We start from the raw sequence: 13726 nt of genomic DNA, 5'->3' as shown, positions 1-13726 counted from the left end.
TATGTTTTTTGTATAGAACCAAGGTAGCTGTGGAATATTTGTGATATGCCCTAAGATACTCACATATGTATCCTCCTTGATTACGCAGTGCCTCCATGACTGCTGGTATTTTGCGAATTTACCCCCCAGAAGTTACAAACACTGGTTGACATATTCATATTATGCAGGTGTTGTGCAGACATCAGTTTAAGCGATGCAAACCTCACATGTGCGAAAACGTCTGTCAGTACATGACATACATATGAATGGGACAAGAACATTAAAATAATGTCAATTTGTGGTTTTTCATGGATTCCCCAGCTTCAAAATACTCAGGACAAGCTTTTCTTGCACAGAATGGGGAAAAAATGCACAACAATCATTTTTGGAAGTCTAATTTTATTGGACATTATTCGATTTTAACGACATCTGAAATAAAAACGAGTAATGCAAATGACTGTGCTTTTTGCGTCTCATCTCAAACAGCAGGCTAAATGCGAGCGACGCATCAGCGAGAATCTGTGGTTGCAATTAAACAATAAAGCCACAAAGCTCGATAGTAAGACATTGTGTGTCCCTGTGTTCGAAAGTTGTGCCTGCCGTAATGTTATAACTTTGCCGCCCCTTTTCAGTGACGTTCTCCCAAAGTTCGCACTACTGTCTTTAGTGGGGTATTAAAACATGGATTCTTGTATAATGAGCAATAAATACGCAAAACTGTGGCAGCTGCGTGAGCAACGATGTCCTTTATATGAACCAAAGGCGGGAATACTGCCCGGGAGCATAGAACACCTTGAACAAGAAGCACGAAATATATAAATATAACGACAAGTCTCGGTGCCATTTCCGGACTCCGCTATCGTAGCTCGTGATCGTAATTACTTCCGGAAGTCACCTGATTACTTTGCCAATTCCGTAAGTAGAACATGAAAAAAAAATTGAAAGAGAGAATGAGAAATAGAATTTCGTTTTCAGTAGAGAAATGGCTGAACCATTTTTCTCTTTTTTTTTTGGAAGGGAGCACTTTATAGACGACTTCAGCGAATAGTACTACGGGTGCTGCTGGTCGCTGATGCCACTGATCTGGCCCACAAAATGGCTCCGATCATTCTCCTTCTATCTGAAAAAAAAAATACTGAACTACCTGAAATCTTTAGCGCCAGCAGTTCTTTTCATCGAGTCGCATTAAGACAGCGCAACAGAGTTCTTAAACGTTCCCACCCCTTAAGGTGCAAACAAGACAGCTCTGTATGGGCCATTCAGGTTTCTTCATAACTGTAGAAGCTGTTCCGCACAGAGTACCGAATCAATGATTTTTTACAGCCAAGCTGTATATGGCTAGCTGATTCATCCGTGCGTCCGTGTGTCTGTCGCCTGTACGCCGAAAACTCCTCCGGCACAGCCCTCTGAACATGCGCGAAAAAAGAAAGAGAAAGAAAAACACAAGACTGTCTGCACCAGCAGTGACGTCGCTGCCCTCCTTCGCAGCCGATCATGCGCGAAGTCATTTCTCTCCAGCTCCGAAGTGGGTAGGCCACACGTCATACGTATTCCTGAGGAGCATGCAGCTTTCGAGCAGCAATGCCGCGAGCAGCACCGGACACGAGCTCGTCTACGCCGTGCCGGAGCTGCCACCCGGGCATAAGAACAGGCTTGTGCAGCCGAGCGCAAGCAGCAACTGCGTACCGAGGATCCGGCAGCCTACTAAGCCGTTGTTTAATGAACCGTCGCGATTAAGTAATTGATAAACACCGGGGCCACACGTTTCAGCTTCGCTGGTCAGCCATCTGCACGGGTTTCTTGGGCGGTGACATTTTTTAAAATTCTTTACGCGTATGAATGAAGAGAGTGACACCTAGACGTATTTCCCTGGGATTCACGCGAACAGGACGGAGAGTCAAAGACCTTTATCTTTGATGTTTCTTAAATGACTCATTCGTCTAAGTTTGAGTTTAAACGATAATAAAGAAATGGCAATATCCAGCGCATGAGGAGTATTTCTGAGAAATTAAGACTGAAAGGTCACAAAGACTTTCATATACGTCCATGATAGCTAAATTACCAATGCCCAAATTTATTTGCGTTTGCTTTAGGAAGGAAATATTTTGATGTTACTTCTGCAACTTGTTTATCGCAAGAATTATTCTTCATTAAATATTTTTCTCTGTTCATCCTCGTGTGTACTGTGCGTTTGGGAAAATGGTTTTCAGGTTCAAAAAGGGGGGTTTTAATAGCTGAATCACGGAGCAGCATTATGAGACTGGTGCGCATCAGTGCGTAACTTTCCTTTCAACGTCTTAGCTGCTTGTATTCTTGGTATTTGCGGCAATAATGTAATGATAAGGCAAAAATTATACAGCGACAGATAAGCTACATAGCGAGAAAGACAATTTTTGTCACCTTTGGTCCAAGCCTTCGCGCCGTATTCCGTTTCCCAATCATTTTAGCAAATTCAAACACATGGAGTGGTTAGTGTTTGGTGTGACCTGACAACATGCAAGAGCAATGCTTCAACCTTCAAGCATCTCATGTTTAGTCCCTTCGTCAATACCGACAAGCACAATGCGCACAAGCCCGACAGACACAGGCAGCGCTTAGCACATGATTTAGTGGTTTTAGATCGAAGGCCCTTCAGCCTCAGGAAAATCTTAGGTCCTTAGTCAACATAGTCATTGGAAAGACGAGCGTTACTGGGCCTTCAAAGATTTCTAGAAGCGAGCGATATTTTTGGAAAGTATTCAATAGAGTGTTTAAATGTGATAGCACATTCTATGCTTTTCTTTTACCCGACTTTGGCCAATCCAATGCCTGGTTTTTTTTACCTTGACAAGATTTTATTCCGTAATTTATTATGTGCCCTTCATTTAGTCTAGCTAAGTGACCAGACTTTGCGTTTACTTTAGCGCACATATGTGAGTGCACTCTGTGTTTTGTTTTGTTCTGAATTTTGTCTAGTGTGGCATTAGTCTACTTACGTGACTGGACTTTGCATTTTCATGATTTGGAGTTGTCTTTCAATTATAGTGTGACATTAGTGTACTTATGTTGCTAGAATTTGTGTTTTTATAATTTCATTATTTTTGTTACGATTGATTCATTTCTTTTTAAATCGCTATGTGAAAAGGAGTAGCCGGAGCGAATTAAAGACGATATCTCCTAAATACCATACAATAAAGAAAAGCACAATGCGGAAGATAATAAAGTCAAACTTTGCAAGCATTGAAACACTACGCGCAACGGTGGAAAGCTAGCTAGTGAAAAGGCTGTCACACGCGCCCGTTCAAAAGCACACATGTTGATATTCTCTACAAAACAGAGAAAGCAGGTTGTACTCGATGCGGCACTTGAAAGTATAGCAGTTTATTCAGCATGCGAATAATGACAGATAGTTACGTTGGCTGAACCTTCTCTTCTGCTGGCTTGAAATTATTCTGTGAATTTGCGAGTAGATCATTTTCAGCAGAATACCGCGTTATGATTACAGGAATGCACACTGATTCCGCTGATTAGTTTCGCGACTTAACAAGATAAGAAAAACGTACTGACGGTGAACGTATTGACCGCGAAGAAGCCAAAGAAGGTGTGAAGCATCACGTGGGCAGTGCTTCCGGTGCTCTTCGTACTCCCATTCTCAAAACTGAAGCACAGAAATGGTCATATATGTCCATTGAAATCTTTGCAACAGGTGGCACTTCGAAAATCACGTACTTTGTGTTGACCCTCGAGTGGTGCCCATCTGCAACAGTGTTATGCAACAGAAGCGCTGGATCCTTTAATTAAAACTTAGGTAACGAGTTATAATTTCAGCCCAAAAACGAGGGCTATCGGAGTGCGACAGCCATTTGATGATATAGTGCTGGCTGCGATGCAGGGACGAAGGCCAAAAATGAATCCTCGTGTCCATTGCAAATGTTTTGAAAAAAAAAATATGTTCCAAAACTAGATCATCCAATGTATATGTACATGTGCATGCGGTGCGTGTGCGCATTCACGCTCAGTGGTTATTCAACAATAATTCAATCGTAAACTGTATGGTGGCCCATTCAACCGCTCCCCAGACCATCACGCCCTCTGTTGACTCTCGTTATTGAAAGATCCCGCAGGCAGCATTGCTCACTGGGCGCTTCAGCTTGAACGCTATGTCATCCGCGTTGTCTACCCGAAACGGTAGCCGACATTCAGACGCCGACGCCTCGTCACGCTCTCCGTTGTCCGACGGCATTCCTGTTCATTAGTATCTCGGCCCACCTGTTCTCCCATTGATATTGTTGCCATCCCTTCCGAGCAGCTCAAGGATCACTGGATATCCTTCGTTATAGAGTTACTTCTCTCGGATTCATTAACACAATCGATAACTCGCACGGTGCGTCGTCAAGCTCACGACTTCACTATTCGCAGTCATGGGCTTCACCGATGCCATTATTCATGAGAGGGCCGATAGTGGTTATGGCTGACAAATCGAAGTTGGGCGTTCCGAGATCGGAGTATACTTTCACATAGCTTCACAGTGTACGCACTTGAATATTTTCAATTCTCACCAAAGTCTGCAACATCAGTACTACTGGCAAGGTACGTACATCTCTCATAAAAGGCCTAATGATCACTCTATTGTTTCTTACCATTGATACAGTAAACTTTACCTAAAATAGTAGAATCACCGAGTATCTTTACGCTGGCGGGACAGGTGGGATAGAAAGTGATTTTGGTTGAAGAATGCGATATTACGCTTTTAGTGTCGTAGTTAGATGGCGATATTACAGCACAAAGTAATGTCATTTGTTTTCTAGAAGCACACAGCTGAATGATAATAGGAGGAAAGAATGATTTGATTTGATCGTTCAGGCTGGCACACACTGAATTATAATAGTTTAAACAGCTATTACACATTTGTGAAAACAGATTATCCAATTCATGCAGCGGCCTATGAATTAGGTTGACGATGAAACGCTGGAAGAAACTAGCACACCTTCAACGAGCACGAAACAAGCTGATCTATCGCGGGATTGTGAACAGCCTTATTTAATTGAAATCAGCTACGTATGGTCCAATCATCTGAGAAGCTTACATATATATAGATACATTAGGAGCCTAAGAAATTACTCTATCCATTGCCTGGTACAGCTGTTTCAGATGGTGCATGAGAGAACAGGAGCTTTTTTAACATTGGAGTAGCTGTTGGCAAAAGCGACCAATCGCGGAACCCTAGCACAGTGTGGTCACCGACTGCCTTAGAATTCTTTTTTTTTAATCTACAAGTGCACGTTGTGGAGAGTGCTGCTCTACATTCAGTTTCAATTTCTCAACTTTACCCGTGACTACTTCCATAGCGTATAATACTTCTTTCTTCAGGAAAATTCCTGAGCCTGATATTCAATGAATTCTTATATAATGAGTGAATTATCATTTAACTCCATCCTTTCATTTGTCGCAGACAATGAAGCGCTTATTGAATTTTCAGATGAAGCTCTTTTTCAGGAGCATTTTGTTTTTCACAACTACAAACTTTTTATTTTGGTTCACAGTATACACTGCAGTCCTGAAAAGGTTGGATTAAAGGTGTTTCACAACATCTAACAAAAGCCCAACCTCCCTTCGGTATTTCATGCACATACGGTTGGAGCAAAAGATTTAAGAAAATCTTACGCAATGTACACAATGTCGCTAAGTGCAGCTCAAACATCTTCCATGTCACTCGTAAGAATAACAAGAAATACGAAAATAACACGCACGAAGCTAAGTTACATCTCAGCAATCCAAGTCATTATGTAGCATGGAAAACTGCAGTTTAAGAAACAGGCATTGGTAGTTGCAGATTATTTATTTATTTATTTATTTATTTATTTATTTGTTTATTTATACAGAAATCACAACAAGGTCACTGAAGCAGAAAACAAGATATAGGGTACGATACTGGCTTACATTTCTCGTAATAGGAAACTATTTAAGAGACTTGAAGGAAGTTCACCGTTCAAGTGTTCCCTAATTAGAAAATCGATTTCTGTATGAGCGTTTACGATGCGAGGTATAATAACCGAAAATATTTGAAAGCCATAATTTGTTCCTGTCATATCAAACTCATAATGTTTACGTCGAAAATTGTAGGATGTGTTAATATTTAGATACTTTTTGCTCAAAAATGCGTTTATCGTTCCTGACTAGTTTATTTATATTAATTGATAATTTCTTTAGATATGTTTATGAAATGTACAGCACGCTGCGTTTTAAAAACGGAACTTTTCCTGCTTTCCGGATGCGATATATTTTCAATAGCACGTGCGGATATTTTTTGGAGTATGGAAAGTTTCATCACGGTAGTTTCCGCAGTCGTTCCCCATTTGAGTATGCAATGATAAACATGACAATGAGTAAGCGACTAAAACAGTAACAGCTTTAGTCTAACGGGTAAATCCTAAGTAAATTTATTTATTATGCATATTGAACGAGCTAATCTCGTCGATAAATAACTGTTTTGTTCTGACCGCAACATATTGTCTTGAAAACAATATTTAAATGAAGAAATTTTATTTTTCATTCACGCGCAAGATAGTTCGTGGGATGTTTCAAGTAGAAGTTATTGTGAATGATTTTAGCGCGATAGCTTTAAATGCCCCGTGTCGCAGAAAATCCGGTGTCCACATTCGGCGTGCGGAGTTGGATGCCGTTTCTGGAAAGATTTGCGAACCACCCGTACCCAGACCCTCCATGTGGAGCAAGAAAGTTACTGAGATGAATGTATTTCTCAAGCTCGAAAACGTAGAAAAATCATAAAGTACGACTTACATACAATCTACAGACATGATAGCATTGGATTGTAATTTGAATATACGAGAAAACATAATTCTGTTACGCGAAAACTCAAAGAAACCGCTTTTCGAGCGTTTCCACCATGCATAGACCAGCCACAGTGTCCACCATTTGCGCGCACCGGCGCGCGAATATCTTGGAGGCCACGGAGCAGCACGCTCGGTTCCTTGCAACACCTCCAGATTGCGCTTGCCTCCACCACATCGTGGCCCACACAAGAGGCCGAGTTTCTACCAGAAAATTCGCGCATAGCGTTCGCCGGCAGCGCTTCCTGATAAAGATTACGGTTACACATGCTCTAGTTGCCGGGAAGCGTGAGAAGCAGTCAGGGATCTTTGAAGGCTTTCGCGTTCCACTCTTAAAGGCAAAGCTTAAAGGTCCTCCAAATTTTTTATTCCTTTGTCTGAAGAGTACATAATTTGTTTTGCTAACATTGGATACAATGTGCCAATAAATCATCATTATCATCGTCATCAACGCCAACGTGACGTGTCACCAGTCTAGGGATGAGGTACTTGCGCCACGTAATTTGGACACCTGTGCTTACTCTTCGGTAGACGTTATGGCGCCTGCTCGCAAGGTACGCACCACAGCTGACGAAGCTAATTATAGGGCTACGCGTGCGGCTGAAACCAGGCAACACCACTTCAGAAAACCGCTGTGCAGAGAGCAGGACAAGCCACAGCTCGCCGTCGACGCCGTACGGACAATTCAGATTCTTTTCGCGTAAACTACGCGAAAAGACTTCGCCGCGAAGGCCCTGTACTGCATGGTACCAAAAATCGAGCTCCTATGGAGCCGCTCCTCCAGCTTACGCTGTAACAGTGCAGCGTGTACCGCTCAGTGCTGCGACTTTCTTGATATACACAAATACCCAGTCTTCACGTTTGTGTGCTCGAGAAAATGAAAAGCTTTTTATAGTTATCAATGATTGGGACATCACATATATCAGCATACCATGCTTCCGTAAAAGCTAGAACATGAAACGCTTCATGCAGCTCGTTAACGCGTTGCGTTAGTTAATCGAATTTGTTTCTGAGACTATGGGAATTTAAGTGAAATAGAGAGAACTAACTTTTATTAGTCTCTCTGTAATCTGAGACACCTGCATTGAACGAATGCACTTCGAAGCGAGCCATGATTTACGGAAATTGCGGGAAAATAGCAATGTAGGCAAGCTATCTAATTTTGTCAAGGACATTCTCACATTTAATAACGATAGCCCTATGTCCTGATTGTTTCCTAGTGAACAACTTGCCATTTGACTGCCATGTGTACTGATAACCAAATTAGCAGCTTTCATTCGTGTCAGACAGAACAACCGTCTGTTGCGAACCATTAGGTTATCGTAGAAACTGATGCCTCCTCGCATTTGTCGTAGTTCCACAGACTTAGCTTGCCATTTGTCTTTTACTGTACGACTTACAAAACATACGGAGATATCCGGTGCTTTGTCAGTTTTTTCAGAAAGTCTCTGAAGTCCACTTGGGCTGATTTCGTCAAGGTGACGTTCGTTTACCAGCTCATTGGCTACTGTGAGGAGATTTTCGTTTTAGTGCAATCCAGGCCATGGTCTTCCATGTTTTGACAGCTGCCTTATTGTGCTTGATCATTCAGTTGACCTTAAGGTTGGCAACCTCAGAATTAAGGTGATTAGCTTCCAGGTTATTAAGCCGTTTTGTAAGACTTTGAATGTCTTTGTCCTGACGTTTTTCATTATTGAGGATATCATTCTATTAGTTCGACATTATTTGCAGCGATGATTCGACAAATTTCAACGTCATATGCAAGGTAGCAACCATGTCAACTTGCACTTCCATTTTCAGTAGAACAGTGAGCTTTGTGTTGATGGCGGGCAGGTCGTTTGCATGCTCACATTCCTGTTCCTTCGGCGGGTTAACCGCTGGCTTGTTGTCGCTCTTTCGAGCTGCGAGGCAAGTTGGACGCTTCCAACTGTCTTTCGCACCTTTGCTTTTGCCTGGTTTTTCATAACCACCAGAGGAAGCAGCGTAATGCTAGGTAAGTTCACAACCTTTGCAATGAGCGACTTGGCCGTCATCAGGCGGGTCTTCTTTACATGGAATACAAATGGACGTGGCAGACATCGTGTCAACGCTAGCAAACACAATGTCTAAAGTTGTTTAGCAGTGACAGCAACGCAACGCGATAAAATAATAATACGGAATTAAAGTACACCAACCTCCGTGCAATAAAAAAAAAGTTTAGTGACGAATAAACGGTCTGTCGCAGCCGCTGCCAGGTGCCTGAATGCGTCGGTAACTCGATGAACCCGTTGTCTAAGGTCACGCAGAGTTGCGTAGCTTGATCCGTCTCTTTCCGAGCCAATCAGCGATCGCCGAGTCGCAGACTTATCCGATCAATGCAGTACGCATGCGCCCGGAGCCACCGCCAAATTAGAAAACACTGCTTAGCGACAAAGAAACGGTCCGTCGCTGCCACTGCCCAAGTGCCTCAAAAAATTAGAACATCCTTCGCATTATTACTTTTCTTTTTTTTCCTAGTGTCGATGTCGAACTTTGCTCACCACAGCGTCCTAGTGCAAGTGGCGGTCGTTACGTGCACTATTCATTAAAATTTTAGTTCGCAAATAGTAGCAAAAAATAGCGTTTACTTTCCTATGGAGAGCGCAGCGGCACTGAAGAAAACTGCCTCATAAAGCCACGTGGCTCAACATATTGTGTTCAATAGCACATTTAATCTCGGTAGGAGGGCACCAATCTGTTGAATCCCGACAAGCAACATCATTTTGAGTGCTATATACAGCAGAAGTCATTTCAAGCTGATGTAACCTAATATCATTGAATCAAACGACCCACTGCGAGTGGAGTGTGGCTTCTTATCTAAAGGTGCCGGCTACATATAGTGGCACGATCCAGTAATGTTTTACATTTTGTGTAACATTTTGTGTAACACAGGTAGAACGAGCTAATGTGTTTGAGATAACAATGACGAAACGCAAATCGGAAAAAAAGTAACACGACAAAAATGAAAGCCCCGTCAACGGCAAACTCAGCGATACACCGGCAGCAATGAGGTCTGAATACGAAATGAGAGATCTAGAAATGAAGCAACGGCACACATATACCACGGTGCTCCTGCAGAATAGTCGAAAAGGGACAAAAGAATAAAAGAAATCGAATACATCTTAGCAAAAACACGTTCTGGGAAAATTAAAGTGCTTACTTAGCAAATACACTGCTCTATATACGACTACGTGAGCGCACGTGCTTGCCATTCGAGGTTGTGCCACATGCAGACAAAGTTAGCAAGATGGTTCTAATCACTACCCTGTTTTTTTTCCAAATTTGATATTGACATTCCCGTACCTGCTACACACGGAACTCGCTATCAATGCACTGCTGCATGAATGAGAGAAATATCAGTCCATGATCGCACTTTGTAGACTTCCTTGTTTCTCTTTTATTATTTCGGATAATCAGTGTTCTTCTCCACTTAAAATTTTGCTGACACACATGTGCTGGCACTCTTTATCCTTCTGCTACTGACACGCAGGTCGCGGACTTGAGTCTGAGCATGCAGCGGCCGCATTCCAATGGTGGGAAGGGGGTAGGGAAATGAAGCAACACTCGTGTAAGTAGATTTAGGTGCTTGATAAAGAAACTCAGGTGGTCCAGAGCAATACGGAGCCTTATTCTATCGAGCCCCTTATTGCACACTGCACAGTTTCAGGACGTTAATTTTTGCCTACTTAAGTAGGTCCTTATCGGTATCATGTGTAATACATTTCGTCTACGCATTCGTCTCAATGGATGTGGTGTTAAATCGACGAGCAAGGTCTGGCTATTACCTATCTCGATATCAGTAGCGTCTCGTCGATGGCATTTACTGGGGTTATTATTTAGAGTGCGTGTGCACATTTATCACATATTTCCGAATCATATCTCAGCAACTGATTTCGACTAAGTTTACGCCTCAGTACAATTTCTCCCCCCCCCCCAAAAAAAAAATATCAAGTTGAATATGAACTTGAAGCTTTTTAAAGATCATCTTTAATGTGCACGAGCATTAGCAGGACATTGGCCTGAGAGTATGTTTACGTTTTACGCTCTTCCTCGATCCATCTGTTATTAGGAATGTAATGCTTTTATTAGGTCAAATATAGCACGGGGGAAGACTGAAGAAGACAGGTGTGCGCACCCAGTAAAATTATAATTGCACGTGTTGAGCACAGCCGCTGATATCGCCCGCGAGACTCTATTTGTAATTGTTGCTTTCATGTTCCCCCAGCAACATCATGTTTGCCACTCACATAGTCATGTGAAGAACCTCACTACAACCTCACTACACACTTTGAAAGCTGTTAGACAAACAACAAAAAGGAGTGCTAGCACAGACATAAATACAGAAAACCTAAACATAAGTGCTCAACTTTACATCCCACAAGACGATAAACGGAGTTTGGTTATGTGCTATAGGTAAAATAATTTATTTGGTATTCCGCTAAAGCAACGCTGGCTATCGGACCACACGTAGACGAAAAAAAAAACACAAATGTGGTTCAGTAACTATAACAGCACAGTTTGCCGTAGCACGTAAAACCCCAGAATCTCTCTCTGACGATCTTGCGCGGAATACGAAATATCATACAACTCAGGAGTTCGGGTTAGATGTGGTAACGCTAAGGAGTTTGAAAATCAACATAAAGTCAGCACAATTACGTCGCCAGTGAAGTAACGGTTATGGCAGTAATTCACCAGTGCTAGAGCGACATCATTTGCTCGTGTTAGAATAGTAGAAACCTTTTCTGGGCCCGATTTATAATGTCATTGTTGAGTTTGGAAATGCCACTCCATACGACCGGTGCGTATTCCAGTTAAGGAAGATAGATTCATGTGCAGAACTTGCAGAACTGTGTAGGGGAATTGAGTTCTCTCGATAGACTGCAAAGAGAGCCAAGAGAGCGCATTCCCCGCCTTGTAACGGTTCCAGTGGAAACTGAAAAGTGTGAGGTTCTATCAAAAAGTACGCTGAGATCATTGATCTCAGAGACGTATACAATGCTACACAATCAACAAAATAAGAACAAGGTCACCTTCTGTTTTATGTGTATGTCATAATTTAATCTTATTATTCAAACTGTGATTATTATCTTTGCACCATTCAGTAAAACAAAACAGGTCAAACTGCAGGACGGGACAGTCATCAACAGTATTTATTTCCTTAAAAATATTGATGTCATAGGCATATGGAAGGAACCAAGAATTTCGAATAGCGGAAAGAACGTAATCAATAAAAATGAAATAAACACGCAGTCAAGTACTGATTCCTGAGGGATGCTGCTAGTCGCCATGTACGTTTGACCATTGATGTTAATATAACATCATGTACCAAGCAGATAACTGCTAAAGAGATCGGCAATTGACGAGTCAACACCAAAGTACGTAAGCTTGATCAGAAGCAGTCAGTGCCTTACTGCTTCGCTGAGGTAACAGGCAATGGTGTCAACTTGCCCCCTTTACGTACCGGTTGAGAGATCTCTGTTATGAAACGTGCAAGATTTGCGATGGTGGAACGCATAGTGAGAGATGCATGCTGACCCGGAATCAATGAGTTCTTCACAGTACAAGACAATATCTAGTGAAAAGCTATCACAAAAATCATATACGTGGCACAGAGAAGAGCCATTGGCGATAATTCTAGACATCAGTCTTAATACCAAAAAAAAAACCACGGGCAGCTTTCTACATGTGAACGAAAGTGGAAGTGTTGAAAGAGTTTCTCAATACAGATGTCAATTCAGGAGACAACAAACTCTGCAAGGCGTTTAGAATTGTGGAGGGGATGCCATCAGGGCCGTAGGAAATGGAACGCTTCAAGCGCTCAGGGCATTGGCTGATGAGTTTTTCTTGAACCGGCGCCGTACTAGATGAAAGAACCATCGTGTGCTGCTGACTGACAGCAGCGATCGCAACTGAAGCTTTATATAAGATTGAAAAATGGGCAGCAAAAGTATCCGCGACTGCTTCGACGCCTACGCCTATAGATTCGACCAGGCGAAAACACTCTGCAGGTTTACTAGAGCGCTTGCGAATATACTTCCGAAATTCCGCCGGCCGGTCGGATGCTGCCTTTTCCAAAAAAAAAAATGCAATATATGAGGCATGATCCCGCTTATGGGGGTATTTTCAGAGAGTCCGAAAAGTAAAGTGGAATTCTTCTCTCCACTCATTAAACACTGGAGTTATGGATTATCAGTGCGTGCGATCACTGTATGTTCGGGCTATTGTAAGTCAACGTGATAACAAGTGTGGATATATAGAGCATTTCGGAATGTACTGAGGAATGTATTTGCGCATGCTGCTCGAAACAAGTTCCGCAAACTCATCTAGTTGGCCATCAACATTGTTTTTGTCGGCTACCAGTGGCCAATCAGGGGTGTACAAGAAATCATATGACCTAGCATATTCAGTACGCTTGAACAAAAATCTACAGGGTTCATTTTGCTACTGGAGGAGCTCTGCCTCAAGGCTGACACAGAGACAGTTATCTTCAGAGAAGGGTGAACTTATCGGGACGCCCAAGGTAATTGTTAGAACGAGAGACATCTCTAACATGAGCATTCGAGAGGAAAATGTCTAAGACGTTGCCACAGAAACTGGAGACCAAATTATGCTGATGAAGTGAAGGACAGCAACTCCAACAACAGGCTGCATTTTTTCTCTACGTAATGACTGTGTTGAGAATATATTAGCATATTCCAATCAATTCCATGTGTACTAACATTACCAAGAAGGATTTCTCTGTGCTTGCTAAGGAAAGATAAGAACTTTCAATAGAAAACATTATCTTATCTAACAAAACAGGAAAAATATTCGGTGGTGCATAGAAAGTTCCAATAATTTTTAATAGCTGATTTCAAGCAAAATAGGCTCCCATACACTTTCCGCGTCCTCGTGCCGAA

At 42.2% G+C, this 13726-nt stretch overlaps 1 protein-coding gene across 3 annotated transcripts in view; it reads right to left on the bottom strand.

Moving 5' to 3' along the window:
- LOC139057872 (uncharacterized) overlaps positions 1–13726 on the bottom strand; it is a 328200-nt gene that overhangs the window by 90745 nt on the left and 223729 nt on the right. The gene's annotated exons all lie outside the window — the stretch shown is intronic.

Source organism: Dermacentor albipictus, chromosome 3 (genome assembly GCF_038994185.2).
Source record: "Dermacentor albipictus isolate Rhodes 1998 colony chromosome 3, USDA_Dalb.pri_finalv2, whole genome shotgun sequence".
Classification (NCBI taxonomy): domain Eukaryota; kingdom Metazoa; phylum Arthropoda; class Arachnida; order Ixodida; family Ixodidae; genus Dermacentor; species Dermacentor albipictus.
The sequence above is the reverse complement of the archived record's forward strand: the minus strand, read 5'-3'. Positions and strand labels throughout refer to the sequence as shown.